Source organism: Sus scrofa, chromosome 4 (genome assembly GCF_000003025.6).
Source record: "Sus scrofa isolate TJ Tabasco breed Duroc chromosome 4, Sscrofa11.1, whole genome shotgun sequence".
In the NCBI taxonomy this organism is placed as follows: domain Eukaryota; kingdom Metazoa; phylum Chordata; class Mammalia; order Artiodactyla; family Suidae; genus Sus; species Sus scrofa.
This window is the reverse complement of record NC_010446.5, coordinates 98,158,213-98,164,549: the sequence shown is the minus strand read 5'-3', so window position 1 is coordinate 98,164,549 and position 6,337 is coordinate 98,158,213. Positions and strand designations below refer to the sequence as shown.

The following is a 6,337-nucleotide window of genomic DNA, read 5'->3' as shown; positions in this document are numbered from 1 at the left end:
GTTTGAAAGGCCCATCATCAACGACAAAAGCCAAAATCGAATACAAAATGGAGCAGTGATCTGTCCTTTTCTATGTCTACCTATTTTTGAAGGTCTTCTTTCCCAACTTGTCGCTGTCCTTCAGCTTACGGCGAAAGGTGGGTGCAGACAGGAATCAACTGTTTGGTAAACAAAGTGGCTAACTGGATTTGCAAACTCCCGTTCCATCCCCTTTCAGCACCTCCAACCCCCTCAAACAAGACTCCGATATCTGTTTCATTGAGTTGACAGCTCGGCTCTAGGCTCTTTACCTCTAGGCTGTAATTAGAAATGTGTCCGTCGGGCACCAGAGCTCAATTCACGCACAAATCCAGGCAACGTCCCAAACATCTTCGCCCGAGGTTGAGACAGAGAAACAGTTTCCTCTTCAACCTTAAACTGGCCCCTAAACTGGTTGCTTCTAGCTAAATGCAAACCCAAGGCAGAGATCAGTTTCTCTCAGTGGTTCGCCGGGATTCTTGGCGCCAAAACAAACCATCAGGTCCGTCCCCTACCGGAACTATATGACACGTAAGACGCGTAATCGACAATCCTCCGCCTCGCTAAATAGTCCCGTCTGAGATAACATAGATACGCACTACTTCACCTCAAAAGACTTTCGGAGAATAGAAAATGAGCCTCAGGGGTGCATCACCCTTCTGTTCGAGTGCAAATGTGGATTTTCTAACCACATTCTCTTCACAGATTCTTCCGCCAGAAATTATATTCGCCGTCTTCACTTCCGGGTCCGCCATTTTGCAGCCTCCATTTCTCCACGAGGGGGGGTTAAAGGCCCCCAAAATATGTATATATGAAAAGGCCAAAAAGTAACCATCATTGACAGGGAGCTTTAACTAGAGAAGGAAACAGGACCAAACTGGCGGGCTCGGCGAAAGCACAGCCGGCAGCGTCCCGGACGAGGAGGTAAGGAGGGAGGAGAGATGTCTGGGCTCTGGGGGGCGTCAGGGCTGGAAGGAAGACTGCCTTGAGAAGTTGCACCGCCTCCTAGCCCAGCCCCGGACCTCTGGGTGCAGACAGAGCGGCGCCCCTTCACTGGAACGGGGTTAGCTGGGGGAAGGGGACGAAGAGGAAGGGGATGCTGCCGGGAGGAAGGGGAGGGGACTAGGAGGAGGTGAAGAAGGGGGTGGGTGTAAGACCTGGGGCTGGGGAGCCGGACCGAGGGAAGGCAAGGCCACAGAGGTGACCACTAGGGGGCAGCGCGGAGCCCGATCCGGGGGTGGCCCTCTAGGCTGAGACCTTGGCTCCCTGCCACAAGTTGACTCTTCCAGAAAGACTGAACATTGCTGAGGCGCTGGGGGAGTTGTGATAGATGAGAAAACGGAGATTCTAATTCTCTGACCCGAGTGTTAGCCTTAAGATTATTAGTGAGCTCAGTAAACTGAGAAATAGCAGCAAGGGCCCCGCCTCCAGTTCTTGCAGGGTTGTTTGTACAGCTGGCGGCCCAGTGGGGACGTGTGCAATAGAAAAAGGAAAAAAGGTTGGCAAATCATGAGTTCTTCGATTTCATTTCTCCTTGCCATTAGCTTTCTCCTATTCTCACAGATTTTTTTTCCTTATTTTTTAGTTTATTGAAGTCTTGTTGCTTATAATATTGTGATAATCTCATAGATTTCCTTGAGTGAGCAGACATCATCCCATTCCTCTCCCTCTTACCAGAAGGACTTTTCTCTCTCAACTCTTTTTGTTTTTAATTTTTAAAATCAAAATGTCATGCGGAAGTTCCCTGGCCAGGGATCGAAGCCACACCACAGCAATGACCCAAGCTGCTGCAGTGACAACGGGGGATCCTTAACCCTCTGTGCCAGAAATATATTCTTTTTCGTGTTATTTTCCGTTATGGTTTATCAGAGGAAATTGATTACAGTTCCCTGTGCTACAGGGTAGGATCCTGCTATTTATCCATTCTGTATATATTAGTCTGCATCTGCTAATCCCAAACTCTCAGTCCTTCTCTCTCCCATCCCTTAGCCCCCTTGGAATCCGCAATTCTGTTCTCTATGTCTGTGAGTCTGTTTTTGTTTTATAAATACGTTTTTTGCTTTTTGGGTTCCCCCCACCCCCTAGCACTCATGGCATGCAATAGTTCCCCAGCTAGGGATCAAACCTGCACTGGCCTGTGCCAAAGCTGCAGCAACACCAGATACTTAAGCTACTGCATCACCAGGGAACTTCTGTAGTTCCTGTTGATTTGTGTCGTATTTTAGATTCTACATACTTGGTAGCATATGGTACTTGTCTTTATCTTTCTGACTTAATTCACCAAGTATGATGATCTCCATCCATTTTGCTGCAAATGGCATTATTTCTGCAAATGGCATCTTTTGGATGACTGAGTAATATTCCATTGTGTGTGTGTGTGCGCTACATTGTTATCCATTCATTTGTTGACGGACATTTAGTTTGTTTCCATGTCTTGGGTTTTGGAAATAGTGCTGCTGTGAACATGCTGGTGCAAACATCTTTTCAAAATTTTTTTTCTTTGGCCACATCTGCAGCTTATGGAAGTTCCTGGGCCAGGGATTGAATCTGAGCTGCAGCTGTGACCTATGCCAAAGTTGCAGCAACACTGGATCCATAACCCACTGCACCACAGCAGGAACTCTCTATCTTTCTGAATTATGGTTTTTTCTGGGTATATGCCCAGGAGTGAGATTGCTGGATCATATAGCAACTCTATTAGTTTTTTTTAGAAATCTCCATACTCTTTTTCGTAGTGGCTGCACCAGTTTACACTCTCACTAAGTGTGTAAGAGAGCCTGATTTTCTCCACATCCTCTCCAGCATTTATTTGTAGACTTTTCATCTCTTTTTAAAAACATCTATGGAGGGAGTTCCCGTCGTGGCTCAGTTGTTAGCGAACCCAACTAGCATCCATGAGGATGTGGGTTCGATCCCTGGCCTCCATCAGGATCTGGCATTGCCGAGAGCTGTGGTGTAGACTGCAAACACAGCTTGGATCTGGCATTGCTGTGGCTGTGGTGTAGGCCGGTGGCTACGGCTCCGATTAGACCCTTAGCCTGGGAATCTCCATATGCTGCAGGAGCAGCCCTAGAAAAGGCAAAAAGACAAAACAAACAAAAAAAGAATGGAAGTACTTTCTGATAATAGAGTACTTTGTGGTCAAGAGCTCAAGCACTCCATCAATTATTAAAACATGTTATTGAAAATTCTTGGGTGCTGGTTTGGGAAAGGGTGTGGGTTCTGTTTTTTTATTCATCTCCAGTATTCTAGGAGGCAAATTAGATGAGATTTTTGTTTCTTCTCTTTGTGTGTAGGGAAAGTGGAGGTGCATCCAGTAAGGGAGAATGTTTTTAGTAATCAAGGAGGCCAGACATGCTTATTCCTAGGCTGCATTTCTTATCTGGTAGATAATGCCAGTGTTGTCATAGTATATGATAGAACGGCACATAGTGCGCCCCAAATCCAGTTATTTTAAAAATACATTTTAGGGAGTTCCCGTTGTGGCTCAGCGGTTAGCAAACTCTGGCATCCATGAGGACCCAGGTTTGATCCCTGGCCTCACTCAGTGGGTTAAGGATCCGGGGTTGCTGTGAGCTGTGGTGTAGGTCACAGATGCAGCTCAGATCTGGTGATGCTGTGGCTGTGGCATAGGCTGACGGCTAAAGCGCCATTTCAGCCCCTAGCCTGGGTACCACCATACACCAAGAGTGTGGCCCTAAAAAGACAAAAAAAGATCCTCCCCCCAAAAAAGTATACTTTTTTTTGTTTAACATAGATGCTTCAGATTAACTAAAAAAAAAAGAGTGAGAATAGGGGGAGAAAACAACCTTGAAGAACACATTTCTATGAGACTTTTTTTTATGTTAGATAATTAATGTAACAGCCTGTTTACATTCTAATCCCAAAGTTTAACTACAATATCTTTTTTTTTTTTTTTTTTGAGGGCCGCACCCGTGACATATGCAGGTTCCCAGGCTAGGGGTTGAATCAGAGCTACAGCTGCCAGCCCATACCACAACCACAGCCACAGCAACACCAGATCCGAGCCTGGTCTTCGACCTACACCACTGCTCACAGCCATGCCAGATCCTTAACCCACTGAGCGAGGCCAGGGATCAAACTCATAACCTCATGGTTCCTAGTCGGATTCGTTTCTGCTGCACCACAATGGGAACTCCTAACTACGATATCTTTGTATGGTAAGAAATAAGGCTTTTGAGTTCCCATCGTGGTGCAGTGGTTAACGAATCCGACTAGGAACCATGAGGTTGCGGGTTCGGTCCCTGCCCTTGCTCAGTGGGTTAAGGATCCGGCGTTGCCGTGAACTGTGGTGTAGGTTGCAGACTCGGCTCGGATCCCGCGTTGCTGTGGCTCTGGCGTAGGCCAGTGGCTACCGCTCCAATTGGACCCCTAGCCTGGGAACCTCCATATGCCGCGGGAGCGGCCCAAGAAATGGCAAAAAGACAAAAAAAAAAAAAAAAAAAAAAAGACAAAAAAAAAAAAGAAATAAGGCTTTTGATGGCCTATTTAAACAATGGGAGGAAACATTTGGGTCAGTGGTCATTTAGAGGTACTGATGCACAGACTCATAAAGAAAAGTGATAAAATTAATGTATATATGGAGTTCCTGCTGTGGCACAACAGGATTGGCTTGGCAATGTCTTGGGTGTACCAGCTAGCACAGTGGGTTAAGGATCCAGTGTTGATGCAGCTGTGGCTTAGGTCACAACTTCGGCTCGGGTCTGATCCCTGGCCTGGAAACACTATATCCCTCGGGGCGGCAAAAAAAAAAAAAAAAAAAAATTAACGTATGTATGAAAGCAGACTATAGTGGACAAAATTGATGGTTCAGAAAAATTTTGCTGGAGTTCAAGTACTAAAAACACCAGTTACAGTGGGATAAGATCAGTTTATTTAAAGGATCTGGTTTTCCACAGGTATCAGCTTCCCAGAAATGTGAAGCAAACCAGATTTCTCCTTAAGCAGATACTTCAACGTACAACTGAATATTTTTTGTGGTAGAGAATAGAGCTGAAATTTCACTATTAGGATAATTTAATCCTGCTTCATGCCAGTATTTCTACACAGTCCTGTATAGGGCATTCTTTGACTTTGTGATCCATTATTATAGAAGTGTTTAAAGCTTGGTGATGTACCTTTTATCTATATTATAAGTTTTTTGGCCATACCCAGAGCATGAAGATGTTCCTGTGCCAGGTATCAAACCTATATATACCACAGCTGTAACCAGAATCGTAGCAGTGACAACACCTGATCCTTAACCCACTGAGCCACCAGTGAACGCCCCAGTAACCATCAATTTAAACAGACTTACTTTCCATTGTTTATTACTTTCAATTTTGTGTTTAACAATAGCTTTCTTTTTTTTTTTTTTACCCTAATTAACCAAGATTTGGCTATATGCCTTTTACAAGGGAAGAAAAACAGCTTTCCTACTCAGATGCTTTTATCCCTATGAGCTTTCAGAGAAAAAAACAATTTTTTTTTTAGGGCTGCCCCTGTGGCATATGGAAGTTCCCAGGCTTATACCACAGCAATGCCAGGTCCAAGCCACATCTTACAGCTCACTGCAATGCCAGATCCTTAACCCACTGAGCAGGGCCAGGAGTTGAACCACATCCTTGTGCATACTAGTCAAATTTGTTGCCACTGAGTAACAATGGGAACTCCCACAAAAATTTTAATAATGCCCACATTATTAAATGAAAAGCTGTAATATATTTAGATATAACTATACTTTTTTTTCTTTAGATAAAGCCTGGAACTCCTATACATAATTATACTTTTTATTTTTTGCTTTTTAGGGGCGCACTCACAGCATATGGAGGTTTCCAGGCTAGGGGTCTAATCAGAGTTACAGCTGACAACCTACACCACAGCCATAGCAACGCCAGATCCTTAACCCACTGAGCGAGGACAGGGATTGAACCCACAACCTCATGATTCCTGGTTGGATTCGTTTCCGCTGCGCAATGACGGGAACTCCGACATAATTATACTTTTTTTTTGTCTTTTCTAGGGCTGCTTCCCACAGCATATGGAAGTTCCCAAGCTAGGGGTCTAATTGTGCCTACGCCATAGCCACAGCAATGTGGGATCCGGGCCGCGTCTGCGACCTACACCACAGCTCATGGCAACGCCAGATCCTTAACCCACTGAGCAAGGCCAGGGACCAAACCCGAAACCTCATGGTTCCTAGTCAGATTCATTAACCACTGTGCCAAGACAGGAACTCTGACATAATTATACTTTTAAACAAAGTATATAACCTGGCCAAGCTGATTACTTTGTTTAAAACAAAAAAAAACTAGGTATT

General features: G+C 44.9%; 1 protein-coding gene across 11 annotated transcripts in view; it reads left to right on the top strand.

Moving 5' to 3' along the window:
* Positions 595-6,337, top strand: part of GABPB2 (GA binding protein transcription factor beta subunit 2) — a 34,092-nt gene continuing 28,349 nt past the window's right edge. For 2 of the 11 annotated variants that reach the window (XM_021089889.1, XM_021089886.1), the window contains exon 1: positions 810-942. The gene's annotated coding sequence lies outside the window, so the exon portion shown is untranslated. Of the gene's footprint in view, positions 943-6,337 lie in introns of all 11 variants that reach the window. The other 9 variants (XM_005663482.3, XM_005663478.2, XM_021089888.1 and 6 more) reach the window with 9 other exon arrangements.